Raw genomic sequence first — 15,496 nt, 5'->3', positions numbered from 1 at the left:
TAAAAGGAATCATCTCAGCAACCCACTTTTCCTTCCACATTTTCAAACGAGGACAGAAAACCACTAAAAAATACACTGGAAATCCATAATTTGAGATGCATTCTGTTATCTTCTTGTCCTGCAGGATTGAAAAGTCCAAGAGCACATGGCTCTCTCCAGTCATATCTATGACTGTACAGTTGCCAAGAATCTCTGGTGCATATTCAGACTTTGGTGCATAGAATATCAATACATATCTGACCAACAGCACCATTGGTCACACCACACTTAACCGTAAGCATTCACGAAATATGTTTGAATCAACTTTAAATATTCCAAATTTGATTTTTAATTCATCTTTTTCATTCACCTTCAAGGACCTCAGTGTTTCCACAGGTTTGAAGGGAGTGAAAGGAAGGATTTAGGTCCCTTGGTTAGCTCTGAGTTAAGGAGGAGCTCCAAACTGACCAGCCAACTGCGGTGGGTAGGTACTTCGCGTTTTGCCGGAAGTGCTGGAAAAAAAGTGTTGGAGAGAAGATGAGGACCAGCCAGCCAGCAGCTCACTCCACCACACTGGTCTTTACCACAGTATGGGCCACATCAACAAAAACTGCCTGCTGGGCCTTGCTTTCCCCAACTGCAACGCCTGCAGAATCCAGTGTGGAAGAAGTGCTCAGAAATTGTCCTGAGGCCCTTACCCCTGCTCCACCGCAACCGCGCTCCCCAGTGGCGATTTTCTGGGCAGACAGGTGAGGCCCGCAGAGAAAAAGTGAGTGTTCACCCATAGTGTAGACGGTGCCAGGGCCGCCGTCTGTGCATCCTGCACCTCGGGCACGGCACGGCGTGCAAGGTGTGAAGGGCGCGCCTCAATTGTCAGCTGGGCTGAGCTGCGGATTCCCCCTTTGCCCTCTGGTCTTCTCCCCTGAAAGGAAAGACGGACCTTCTGCCAGCCAGACACCCTGAACTTTGCAGCAGTGGCCTCCATTGTTTATGAAACTGGCCTGTTGTGGTAGCACCTGTGGGATAGCACGAACAACAGCACCCTCTCCCCCACTGCCCTGCATAGGTGACTCCTATAAATGAGGCCCTGATGGGAACGGCCTGGAAGCTTGTGGTGAACGTGGAGACTGGAGGCCTTTCCACCAGAACTGGGGGAGCTAGAACAGATGATTGGCCAAAGCCAGCCTCTTTGAGCTGGGTGTTGAGCTCTGTGTATCCAGGGCACGTAGGTTTCTGTGCTGGGAGAAAGGGACGGCTGAATGCAACATGAAATGCTTCTTTTAAATAATTTTCAGGGCTGCAGCTGGGTCTCCCTAGGGTTCTGACCTAACATTATCTTTCTTGCTAAGAATATTAGATAACTCTGTATATCTATCAGTGAATTTGGGCTGAGACTAATTGCTTTGGGGTTTTTTTGTGTGTGTTACTCTTCGGGCTGTCTTTTTCCTATACTCCATTACTCTTGATTTCATATATATGGCAATAATTCAATCTCCAATCCCAGGCAAATATGCTTAGCACAGTTTTGACAAGTTTCCTTTGTCGGAAAGACATCGTGGGAATGTATTTAAACCAACTATAGGGGAAATATTGAGATAAAAGTTATTGTTTGCTCTCTATTACACAGCTCTCCCATTTCTGAGACATGACACCCAATGCCAACACTTAAAGGGGAAGAGGTTTAATTTGACTTTGGATTTCCGGGGATTTGGCCCATAGTTGGCTGGCTCCAGAGCAGAAACATCATGATTGAAGGAGGTCACCAAGCAAATTCACAGCTATGGGGGAAGCAGAGGAGGAGGAGGAGGAGGACAGTGCCAGAGAGAAAGGGGTGAGGGATCCTATATAGAACCCAAGGCCATGCCTCCGTGACCCATCTAGACACACCCAGAAGTGTGCTGTAGTAATCCCCTGGATGTTTTTTAATCCAGTCAAATTTACATGTCATAATCACTGGTCACCCTACTCTTCCCACATCCAAAAAACTTCTGGAATGTGCCCTACATGTGTGTTTAATTGGGTGTATAAATAATGTGTACAACCTAAGGTTTCCATTTCATAGACATTAAGATGATGCAGTGAAATTGCTAATATCTATACAGGGTTTATAATTTCTTTGAGCTAGGGTATTACTACATAGCATAGACTAGCCTCAAACTTGTCATCCTCCTGCCTCAGCTTCCTGTGTGCTAGGATTAGAGATGTGCGCCACCACCTGTCTCATTCCAGGATTTATAATTTTTCAAGCATTGTTCTAAGTGCATTACAGGTATCAACACCTATTATCCTCAGTGAAGTTATTACTTGGTGAAGTAGGGGCTATTATTCCCATTTTACAGATCAGCTTTCTCATCATAAAATTAAGGAGTTTCCTCAACATCTCATAGAGCCATGGTCTGCCATTGGAACTATTTTATGTCTAGAGGCCCATAGTTCAGACTCAGCTTCACTATTTATCAGTTGTGTAATGTTTACAAGATATAGCTACTCAACAGAGTATAGCTGAGTTTCGAGCTTCATGGCTGGAAAAATGATAATTCATCTATACCAGTGCTGCTGACCTCCCTCCGTTGTTATGCACATCAAACACAGCGGTTTTTTTAAAAATGGGATAATTTTCAAAGCTGAAAAACACTGTATTATATTTTAATTGTCTCACAGGCTTGGCTATGAAAGTAGGCCAATTAGGAAATTGCCTAAATTATGACACAGATGATTATGTCCCTGAAGTAGAATTACCTTTAAATGTAAATCATAATTAAAATTCAGTATTTTTTTGACCAGATGGAGTAATCATTTAGTTCTGGTAATGAATCACAGTTGCAGAACATCTGTGATCCTTTTGAAGCCAATTTATTTAGATAAATTACCTTTGAAATCACCTCAGAGACAGTACTTGTAAAAAAAATAAGTATCTTAATTGCTTATAATAGCAATATAGCAAATTGTAGAATCAAACTTTGATGTTTTGAAGTCCATTGGACTCTGAAAAATATGGACACTGAATAACAGTAATAATTATTTTTTGTAACTATTCTTAATTATCAACAATCTTGCATTTATATGAGCCAAAAATTCTTTTGTTTAAGATAAGTTTTACCTGCATCCAGATTTGTTTGTATCAGTTACACTCAACTATGCAGCAAGCACAGACTACTCCTGCTAGTTTGGAATTATGACAGCTAATCCTCCTCATACAATAAGGCCCTGTATTAGGCAAGGCTTTGTATCAGGTAACTATTCATTAAAGACAGTTGTTTGCCAACTCTGAGAGATGTTCTTTTTTGAAATTCAGTATAGAGAATGAGCTACATCCCAAGCCCCCCCCATTTTTTTTTTTTTTTAATTCTTGTTTTTGTTTTTGCAAGACAAAGTCTCACTATGTAGTTCAGACTGATCTTGAACTGTGTAACACAGGCTGTTCTCAAAATCACGGTGATACTCCTACCTCAGCTTCCAGAGCGCTAGGATTGTAGATGTGCCACCAGTTGTTCTCAAAATCACGGTGATACTCCTACCTCAGCTTCCAGAGTGCTAGGATTGTAGATATGTGCCACCAGGCCCAGTTTAAATTTTTTAAAAATTTTATTTGGAAGCAGGATCTTGCTAAGTCACCAATTGCCCAGGCTGGACTTGAATATATGACCTTCCTGCCTCAGCCTTCCAGATTGCTGGGATTACAGGCACCACCATGCCTAGATCAAAAAGTATCTTCTTAATATTGAACCACTTGTATAAATTTTACTTGAGTGTAACAAATCCTAACATTTTACTATCGGCTGACATGTTTTAATCCCCCTTGATTCTCCAGAGGAAAAAAATAATGCTGTATATTTCTCTCGCTTCTTTGTTAGAAGTAGGCTACTGGGTTACTGAGCATACAGTTCTGTGCTTTTGGTAGTTTCCTGATGAGTTTTGAGTGGATATTACCATAGTAGGCTACGTTTTTAAAAATTAGTTTTATTGGTACAGTTTAGTTATACATAAAGGTAATATTTGTCATAGGGAATTTGCACCTCCCTGTACATGATATATATTGCTGCTGCTTTTCCGCACTGCCCTCCCTTCAACCCTTCTTCCCCTCCTTATTTACAAAAGCTTTGTTTCTATTTCTTCTTTCTATTCACTTTTTTCGTTTCCCCCTTCCCCCTCCCTTGTGCCCCTTCCCTTTTGAACATTTTCTTCCCATCTCCCCATGTCTGCTACACATTTTGGTCCTTATTTACTGTCTTAGTTGCTTTTTGCTCATTGCTAAGGCAAAAATACCTGACACCAAAAGTTTAAGGGGGAAAGGTTTAAATAAACCTCTACAGTTCATACAGGTTTTAGTCCATAATCAGTTGGCTCCAAATATACAACTCAAAAATATCCAAATCCCCAATTGTAAAGACCTAATCAAAAAATGGGCATCTGAAATGAATGCACATTGCTCAGTGAACAAGTACAAACAGCAAATCAATATATGAAAAAGTGTTCAACATCGCTGGTTATTCTAGAGATATAAATTAAAACAACTCTGAGATTCCAGCTCAGCCCAGAAAGAGTGGTTGCTATCAATAAATCAACCAGTAACAATTGCTGGTGGGGCTGTGGTGAAAATGAACCCATCTCCACTTTAGTGGCAGTGCAACCACTGTGGAAATCAGTGCAGAGATTCAAAAAAACTAAAACTAGAGATTCCGTAGGACCCAGCTCCTCCCCTTCTTGGTATCTTTCTGAAAGAATTAAAGGCATCATGCCACAGTGATGTACGCACACCCATGTTTACAGTGGTATAGTTTGTAATGATTAAATCTTGGAAACAGCCCAAATGGTTATTAACCAATAAATAGATAAAGAAGATTTGGTTTTTTATTACAGTGGAGTACTACTCTACCATAACGAAGGGTGAGCTTGAGATATTTCTAGATAAATGGATGCACCTCGAGACCGTACTATTAAGTGAAATAAATTGGATACAACATGTTTAAATATTGCAGTGTTTCTCTGGTGTGAGAAACTGAAAGTGTATATGTTTTGGCTTGTGTGTAGATGTCCCCCCAGAGCCTCATGCAATCTTTTTTAAAGGTAGCTGAATCTGGAATGTGTGATGCTGGAATTAAGGGTGTGTGATCTAAACCACTACACTGAGTGATTGGTTTGGCACTGCCGTAATCCCAGTAGTCTGGATGGGATAAAAGGGGCAGAAGATTCTGTTAAGCTCTCTTGTTGCTTTGCTACCTTCTGTCTGCCATAACTGTTTTTCCTCACCAAGCCACCCTCCAGAGGACTGTAATATTGATTATGCCCAAAGCAGGCTGTGAAAAGTTAACCCCTCGATTGGCTTATTTACAGAAGTGAGTTTGGCTGAAGACTACATGCCGAGGTCAGAGTAACTCACACCCAGATTCCATTTCCACAACTAAAATCTCCTGAGTAGGGGCTCCGGATTTAGCTCCGTGGCACCATGCCTGCCTTTCAAGCACAAGGTCCTGAGTTCTATCCATGGTACCGGAAAAAAAAATAAAATAAAACCTGACTAGAGGGACAGTGTTCTAATTACAACCATATATTTTGTCTATTCTGTTCCTATTTTGAGAATGCTTTGTCTTGTCCTTTGTGAGCTTTGTTTACATTGATTTCCATAGAAACCGCACGTAGCTTGCCTTTACCCCAATTGATTGCCAGTAAAAATCTGTGCTTGGGACTGGCCAGTTCCTGTGTTGTTGCACCGGCATTGGTTGTCCTGGAACCCTGCTTTCTCTCTCTTAGTTCTGTTTCTTAGTGTATTTTTCTTCTCAGGCCTGCATTGTATACTGGGCAGGTGGTACTAGAACCTGGTCTCTGGTAATCAGATATTCTAGATATTAGTCCTTTGTCTGAGGAACAGCTGGTAAAATGTTTTCTCATACCGTGGGTTGGCTCTTCACTCTGTTGGTCTCTTTTGCTGTGCAAAAGCTTTTTAATAAGATGACGTTGATTCTTTGTAATATTTCCTAGTAATTGGGGTTTTATTAAAATATTTGCCTACACTAATGTCTTCAAGAGTTGTACCTATTATATGTTCCAGCAGATTTACTGTTTCTGTTTTAATATTTAGATCTTTGATGCATTTTGATTTTAGTTTAGTGCATGGTGAAAGATACCGGCCTAGTTTTAATCTTCAGTATGTGGAAATCTAATTTTCCTAGCACCATTTGTTTGTTTGTTTGTTTTTTGTGGTACTAGGCATCAAATTCAGGACCTTGTACGTGCAAGGCAGGCGTGGTGCCACTGAGCTAAATCCCCCACCCATCACCATTTATTAAAGAAGCTGTCTTTCTTCCAGTGAAGGTGTTCAGCTCCTTTGTCAAAGAAAAGGTGACTGAAAGTGTCTGGGATTGTTTCTGCATCTTCTAATCTGGTCTGTTGATCCTTAGGTCTATTTTTTGCCAGTGCCGTGCTGTTTTTTATCATGGTAACTTTGTATTGTAATTTCAATCAGGGATTATGATGCCCCTTGCCTTGCCTTTGTAAATGCCTTCAAGAAGCACTGTTCAGTTCAACACATCATAAAACTTTTTGATGTTTACCTTTCCTGTTTTATCTTTAAGAAAAATAGAACTTGACTCTCTTTAACTTGTTTCATATTAATCTGCTTGTGAAGAAACTTTTTCCAAACTCATTTAGGTTAGGTCCTATATTCTTGGAATGTTTCATTAAGATTAATATCAGAGGGCTGGGATGTAGCTCAGGGGCGCAGCACCTGCCCAGCAAGCACGAGGCCCTGGGTTCGATTCCCAGTACCAAAAAAGAAAAGTGAAAAAAAAAAAGATTAATATCAGAATATTTTTATTGTAGTTATGCAAGGCAGTCTAAACATTTACCTCAGCAAATTTTATGACTAGTTGACTAGTTGCAGGGTATATTTTTAAAAACTCTTTATTTTTGTCTTTTTTTTTTAGAAAAGGCCTTGCTGTGCAGTTCAGGCTGGCCTTGAACTTGCAGTGATCCTCCTACCTTAGCCTCTGAGTGCTGAAATTACAGACAGGTGCCATCACACCCAGCTGTCTTGGTTTTTGTTGTTGCTGTTTTTTTGTACTGGGAATCGAACTTGGGTCCTTATGCTTACAAAGTGGGCAGCAGAACCACCGAGCTAAATCCCCGGCCCTCTTGGTGTTTTTTAAACGGTGATGTATCAAGCTATATGTTTAAAGAAAAATTGTGATCCTCACTGGGTAAATGTATGATATATGTCAGGTCCTTTATAGGAGCTCTATAAAAATTACCCCTGAGTGAATGGGTCTGATGTAAACTTTTGAAATGTGTACACATTTTAATGTAAGAATCAGAGGGGCTTTGTTTTTTAACTTAAGCATAATTTAATAACAGTGTGTCTATAAATTAACTCTCTGTCTCTGTGCTTTTGTCTGGCTCTACAAGTAAGCAGGTAAGGCAAGACTGTTTCTAAGCCAATCAGCTAGAATAAGCAGTGGGTATTCATGTTTCTTCCATCTCACTCTGTTTAGTCTCTGCACCCACCTTACCTGCCCTTTTTTCCATACTTTGCAGTATAAAACAGGTTCCCTGCACAAGAAGTACCAATTGACTGAGTGGGATGAGACAGAACACCCCACATACAAGTTACATGAAGTAGGTTATTACTTGTAATAGGGAACAGTGGAGGTTGACTAAAGTTCCGGATGTCACAGGGATCTATGTCCTGCAGGTGTGACCTCCACGTGGGGAACTACATCGGAAATTAGCAGCACAGGTGCACAAGGCCCCATTCAGATGATCAAAGTCAGGCTGTTTTAACGCTCTAACGTTAGCACGTCCAGGTGTCAGATTTTGGTCTTTTGTGCTGCCAAAGACAAATAGCCAACTGTGCCAAATATTCAGCAAAGGTGAAATGAGTTTTTAACTGCCTGGATACGGCAGAGTCTAGTTTCGAAGTTTCCTATTCCAAGTTAGGCTATTGTTTGATTGGTGTGAAAACTCCACTTTAACACTGTGGGACTCTAATTTCAGCTTCTTTTAAAGTCTCCGTGGTCTCTGGTCTCGGTTATTTTCTTGGTTTGAAGGGACATTGTGAGAATAAAGGGAACATGATATTTATGGTAGAGTGACAAAAATGTTGATCACATGTTCACAGAACTTTTGAATTTGTCCTACATTGGCACGCAATTGGGTATAATCCTAATACAATGTACATCAGGCTTCCCAACTCTAATAAAGAGACAGGTGATGAGTGATTATATAATAAGGGCAATGAGTAGTAACAGTCATAATGGCAAGCCAGGTGTGGTGGCACACACCTATAATACAGCTATGTGGGAGGCTGAACAGAAGGATCATAAGTTCAAGACCAATCTGAGCAACTTAGTAGGTCTTGGAGAGAAGCTAAAGAGTGCTTTGTTTTCTGGGTTCTTTTGTTTTTGTTTTTGTTTTTGTTTTTTGAGGCAAGTCTTGCTATGTAGTTCAGGCTGGCCTTAAACTCACCATGTAGCCCAGGCTGGCTAAAAACTTACAGTGCTATGAACATGCAGTGATCCTCCTGCCTCAGCCTCCTGAGAGCTGGGATTACAGGTGTGTGCCACCATGACAGGCTGCTATAAACTGATTTGTGCCGCCATGGATGGGGGGCAGTGTGAAAGTAGTAGGAGGCAGCAGCTGGCTCCACCCCAGCAAAGACAACAGGCCTTCCTTTCCTTGTATTGGCCCTGGAAACAACCTTGTGCTTTCGGTCTGCTGCACCCCACTGGGCCAGCATGTGACACCACACACTTTCGACAGCTGCTGTGTGCAGACCCCCTCTCTGAGGTGTGACACGACAGTGGCTAAGGTCAGTCGCCTGCTTTTTCTTGGGCCTTCCCGGAAGGGGCCGCTCGCTCTGTACCATGTTTGCCATCCATCAGCTCATCAGCACTCAGACCCATGCTGCCTCAGCCATGCCTCCAGGACAACCGATTCCAGCCTGACCAAGCCTTCTCCGCCTTCGCCCTCCCGTCTCCTGCTCAACCAGGCCACCTCTTTAGCGGACTCAATGTCGTCTGTTCCCCTGGTGACTCTGTGCCATTAGTGCCCACCCCCCCTTACGCTCCAAATTCCCAGTGGACCGTTTCCCACTGGAGCCAGTTCTGTCCTCTGCCCCACATCACTCGCACGAAGCAGAAGCTGTTCTCCACCTGGAAGCCGCTCTGTCCCCGCTTGATGGCTCTGATGATGTCCCCTGAGAACCCTGTCCCTGACGAAGCCCTCTTTGGGGGACACAGTGCAGCCCACCATGTAAAAAAGGGAATCCTAAGGTTTCTGGGATCTAATAACTCTGCAGTCCTTGAGAGAGAAATCAGAAAGACAGATGATTTCCTGATGAGCAAAAAACGTGAAAAGAAAGCAGAATCTTTTGCAAAACAACATGAGCCTGATTACACACTGAGTACTGCCAGGAAAAGGTCAGAGCCAGCTGCGGATCAGCAGCACTGTGCATCCTTCCTTCCTCTTTGCAACAGCGAAGGAAAGCCAGAGGAGCTGCACATGAGTCCGAGCCTGTGGGTCCTACGGCCTTGGAAGGTCGTGCCGAGCAAACTTGTGCCTTCTCCCGGCTCTGACTAGTCGCTGACTCCTGCCGTCCCTCCCTCGGTGACTGCTTCAGGCCCCAACCCCGACTCTGCCAGACTCTCCTGTGGACCAGAACAGTCTGTGGAGTGTGTGTTCACAGCCCCCAGAGTGAGATACCGTCCCTCACTGTCTGGAATCCACAGCCTGGAACACAATGCGCTACAGAAAGTGCAGGGAAGTGAACGGGCTTTACCCTCTGGGCTCCAAATTCCCAGGAAGACTTTTGTCCCCCAGCTCGCAAGCTTTCACGGGTCACCCAGGTCTCCACAGCCCATGGGCCAGGCTCTACCCTGCCTAAGGATTCCACCTTCAGCAGTGAGCACTGCCTTCAAAAGCGGCTCACCGGCACAGTGGGGCCGCCCCCCAGGGTCCTTCTGTTTGTCAGTGGTAGTCATGAGGGTAGTCACGAGCAGCAGGGGTGGAACAGGGACAGAGTGTCCAAAGAGAATCTGTGGAGTGACAGAAAGGGGCTCCAGGGAGGGCTCTGAGCTCTCACTCTGAGACAGACCTTGAGAGTCTATCAGGGCAAACCCCTGGCACCGTGCAAGAGCTTAAGAAACAGAAACAGTTTACAGAGGCTTTGGAGCAAGAAATTTGAGGAGACCTGTGGATGTGACCTCCCTGACACCGTGCATGGATGGTGGAGTTCTATCAGCTTGACACTTCCCTGATGAGAAATCCCCCAGCCAATGAAAGTCAGGCATCTGGCACCATTGGTGTTAAGGACAGGTCCCTTACCTTCCTCACTGTAGCAAACAGAAGTTGGAAGAGCACATTAAAAGTTTTCAAAGCAGAATGATGTGGGGCCTTCTTCCACAGGTCTGGAAATCTGCAGAAATTTTCAGCACAAAAAAGGACCCATCCCAGACCCTTTGGATTCCCACTTTCCCTTATCAGACAACAGTGTTTCTGGGCTGCATCCTAAACTTGGGGTCTGCAAGCCTCTTACAGGAAGCTCTAATGGTTTCCAAGCACACAATGTAGCAAAAGCAAATTCAGTTTGGGATGGTCATTGCCCTGCCACCTCCCTGTGGGCAAGGAAGGACATGGGCTCTGAGGCGGTGCCCGCCCACACCAACGAGCTTACTGAGCACATCCGGACAATGGAGGATGGCACACGGAGCTTTTCGTCCCCTTGGCAAAACAACACGGACAAAGCCAGTCAGAAGTGGACTTTACAAGCAAGAGAAGAAGCACAGGGCTGCTGACAAGGCTGGCTGGGGCTGGACCTGAGACAAGGGGTAAGAGGCTGTTCTGGCAGTGACACAGGAAGGCTTCAGAGAAAAAGGACAATGAATTTAGAGTATTTCCCCGTGCTCAACAAGTCCAGGGTGATATGCAAAGCGGAGGAGCTCTTTGCCCTCCAATCACAGGCTGGTAACATACTAATGACCAGCAACTCAGAAGGTTTCCTAAGGGGAGAAGTAGATACAAGAAAGCCAGAAACCACCCTGACCACTGCAAGACCTCAAAGAAGAACAGCAGCTCCTCAGACCTTCAATCACCTGACTAAAAAAATCAGCCACTTGATGAGCTAAAGTTTGGAGCAGAGTCAGTCTCAGAGCCTTTCAGTTGATACATCCCTTGCACTCAGAAACTCGAATACTAAGATCTTACTCTTTCAGGATCAGGGTGCCTCCCAGACAGCTTCCCAGGGCTGCATGTCTGCCTGGACAACTCAGAAATCCATGTGGAGCAGGTGCAAGAGCCCTGGGCCCCTAAGTGTGTCTTATGCAAGTACCAGGACAAGAAATTCCCTCCAGCAGTGAAGAGTCTGTGTCCTCTGACATCCAACACAGGAGATCCTCAGAGAGTGAATGCAGGGATGGATGTGCACAGCACAGAAGGAAGATTTGCCCGGACCTAGTCAGGACATTGGAAGAGACAGCTGAGAGCACATCCTTCCCAACCCTATCACCGAAGGCGCAGCCTCCTCCTAAAAACCTTTTCAGAAATAAGAGTAAGCCCCTTCTCCTATGGCTTCCACCCCCCCACTAGGAATCAGGGATTGAACTGCAGACCTCACACATGGCAGGCAGGCACGGTGCCACACTGGGCTGCATCCTGGCCCCTCCAGTGGCTTTGCCCTAGGGAGATACACAGACAGCAACAAACCTCCAGGGCGACAAAGGCTCCTGTCATTGCACAGACCAAGGGCCTTGCTGGAGGGAGAGCTGTCTTCCCTGAGAATACCCAGGATCGGAAAGTCAGCAGAGGCTTCACCAGAATTTCCAGGAAAAGCTCTCTCGCTCACATATACTCTCTCTCTCTCTCTCTCTCTCTCTCTCTCTCTCTCTCTCTCTCTCTTTCTCATTAATGGTCTTTTTGTCGGGGGAAAAAAAGATTAGCATTTACAACTTGGAATGGATGTAAATTGTAATTTCTTGAACAGCAATGTTAATGGTTGTGCTGAAGTCCACAGCCTCTCTGCTGGCTCCACATCATGGTTAGAAGATTTTAAAAACAGGAGTCCAAAAATGCTCCCTTGTAAAAGATCTCTTATTAAAAATTGGTGTGAATGCAGCAGTCTGACACCCATTTCACTTTAGTACAACGCAGACATCACTAACCCTACATGCGTGGGCATGCCACCGCGGTGGGTCACCGTCACCGTGGGTCGGGGCACTGGTGAACACAAGCGGGCCGTCCTGGGGCTACATCTCTGCAGTTTGCCCGTCACCTATTCTCTGCACACTATCTGTAGGTAAACCGATTTTAAATGTGTTTTTCAGTAAACCAGCTGTGACAATTTATACTAACAAATTGAACTCGAACCCCACTGAGTAGGTTTTGAATTTTTCATTTTTTAATACAAATGCTCGACTGCTCAATCGTAAAGCTGCATACATGAAAAAATGGGCCAGCCCGAGCAGTGTATTAATCATTAGCAAGTGGAACTGGAAGGAATCCACTAGGTGCTTCCTTATCATTAAGGTAGTACAAGTGTTTATATTGTAAAACTGATGTGTGGCTTATCTTTAGGAGACAGGACCACCAACCAATACATGAAGATTTTGTGTGTGTGGACAGAACGTGCTTCTGATACTCACTTTTGCTATATAGAAACAGAATGAATAAATCTTTCCAAAAGAACTAAAAGAATCATATCACAGAAGTATGCGCATTGTTTATATTGTAAAACTGATGTGTGGCTTATCTTTAGGGGACAGGACCACCAACCAATACATGAAGATTTTGTGTGTGTGGACAGAACGTGCTTCTGATACTCACTTTTGCTATATAGAAACAGAATGAATAAATCTTTCCAAAAGAACTAAAAGAATCATATCACAGAGAAGTATGCGCACCCATGTTCATAGCGGCACAGTTTGTAATAGCTCAAACTTGGAAATGGCCCATTTGCCCATCCGTTGGAAACTGGATAAAGAAGATGTGGTTTTTCTATAAAATGGAATACTACTTAGCCATAAAGAATGAGAAATTAGATTCATTCGTAGGAAAACGGATACATATTGAGGATACACTCCTTAGTGAAATAAATAAGTCACACATGTGTAAACACCAAATAGTTTCTCTGGTATGAAAAGCTGTAATAGTACCTAAGATCCAAATGAGATAGTTGACCATGTGAAATAGGAAGAAAAGGGCTAAAGGTGTAGGGAAAATAGGAAGGGTAGGGGAAAGGTAATAAGGGAAAAGAAAAAAATATGACAAAATGGAAATAAAGTGTTTGTAAATGGGGAGGGGAGGAGCGGGTGTAGGGAGGGCGGCACGGACAAGGGGAAAAAATGAGAACCAAGACCTGTCATGTAAAGGTACATGATCCTGATAATGAATGTAATTGTACTGTATACCTAGAATGTACCAATAAACTCAATAAAAGAAAAATAAATAAATTAGGGCATTTGAGTCAGACTGAAACTAATTTGGAAAGCTTAAGTATTGCTTGTTGTACTCCAGTAATGTGAAACAGACATGCACATTGTACATTTCATCTCCACAGTACTCTGAATAGCTATCATCCTTCTTGTAGTGGAAAAGCAGCCTTCTGTCAGAGAAGTAGTATGTATCCGTTGGACCATCGTGGTCGAGGCACAGAAAAGGAGAGCCTTCTTATATTAAGAGGAAAGATTTTGATGCAAATGGTAACTAAAAGATCCAATTCCCTCACATCAGAGAGAGAGAGAAAGTCTGTTGACTGGGGTCCCTGAAAAAGTCTGGAAATAAATCTGGCTGCAGGCCCAGGGAATTATCCACTTTTGGGTTTCGTCTTTTAGGTTGGCTCTGTCGTTGGTCTTGCATCTTCATAGCTGTACCCATCCACCCTCAAGAGCAGGTGAGACTGGCTGGCTCTTCCACAGGTGGGAAATGAAAGCGCTCCGGGCACTCTTTCCAGAAAGTGTGTGAATTCTGACTCACAAAACAAAAAGAGCGATGGCCATTCTGGCGTGGTCTCTCTGTGTAGGACCCATTTCTGCCACCTTGAAGAGTGATGCCATTTACAGGAGTTTAGGGTGGCAGGAAAAGTGCTGATTCTCCCGAGGCTTTGGAAGGCAGTGCAGTGGAATAATCATATTTTTGCAAACTTACACAAAGGCATACAGTTTGGAAATAAGGAGCCCCCTATAATCTCTGATTATATAACGTTTTCTTCAACCCAGAGGACCCCGCATACAGTTTAGGTAAAGACTACTCAAAATACTCCATCCCCTTCTCTCTACTTTCTAAAAGGTGCCAGGCAAACAGTTCAGTCCCTTTTCTGTGCACAAAGTCACCACTTTCTTTATTCATCCTTAAATGACTTCCACGTCCCTCTCTCGTGTTCTTGCCCACCTTGCGGGACTGACTAAGGCGGCAGCACATGGAGGGAAGACAGACTGAAGACACAGTGGAGGACAAGCGGTCTCAGGCCATGAGCCCAGCCTCTCAAGCCCTGCAAACCCCACTCAGTGGACCTGGAGGACACAACCGGCTTCTGCTTTCCTTGGACCTCTCCGCAGAGTCCGAAAGGCAGATGTAGCTTCCATGCCCTCATAACTGAAAACGTTATAAATAGGTGGGAAGTGGGTGTACCCAGAGATGACACTTCACCATAGAAATAAATAAAAATCATACGTAATTAGAAGAAGCAAAAAGGCCTGCCAGAAAAGCCAACAGTTAAACAACATGGTACAAGTGTCAAATGATTCTGCTAAGCACTGGAAGGCTTTGCTCCCAATTTTTGTTCCTGTTACTCATTGCTATAACATAAACATCTGTGGGTTCGTCCCCAAAGGGTAAGATACCGTGCCTTTCTGTCATTTGGCAGGAAGTCAGCTCAGAAAACATGCGGTTGTAGGGAGCAGGAGGCTGAGCGGGTGTCCTTTCCACTGCATGTCTTGGAGGTACTTGGACAGATGAGAGTGCTTGACTTTGAAAAGGTACGAAGGCAAAGGCAGTTGTATTTTCCTCTTCAAGAGCCAAGTATCTCAGACGAAGGCACACGGGATCAGCAGCTGATGGGACCGGCTGCCCGGCTCCCGATGGTGGAGGCTGGAAGTGGGGACAGCCTGGCTCCCGGGAAGGAGTGCCTGGTACCTCAGGCCGCTGCGCTCACACTCTGATAACATCTTACTCTCCTGAGAAGACTTAGTGTTGATGAGAACCCCACTAGTCCTGCTCTAAGGGAAGCCCTCAGTGACCTAAGAGCTCCCACCGAGCCCCCCTTACCATTCTCACCACCCCGCCACCTCACCGTGGACAAAGGTGGCAATGCGTGTTTCCTTAGTGGTCATCATCCTGTTTATCAACCAGCTCTCCCGGTGAAAAAGCCTGAGTTTGTAGTGATTTCCACAGTTGTACGTGTTCTCGCCATGACCAGTTTCAGCCTACCAACCTGAAATCATTAAGGGAAAAGTTTGGAAAAGAAGCATAAAGTTTATGCTCTTAAATCAGTCTGCTTGCTGTCATGTATCCTTGGAATGCAGGATATTTGGAT

This window comes from Fukomys damarensis, unplaced genomic scaffold, assembly GCF_012274545.1.
Source record: "Fukomys damarensis isolate Sample0158 unplaced genomic scaffold, DMR_v1.0_HiC HiC_scaffold_20, whole genome shotgun sequence".
Classification (NCBI taxonomy): domain Eukaryota; kingdom Metazoa; phylum Chordata; class Mammalia; order Rodentia; family Bathyergidae; genus Fukomys; species Fukomys damarensis.
This window is presented reverse-complemented; position numbering follows the sequence as displayed.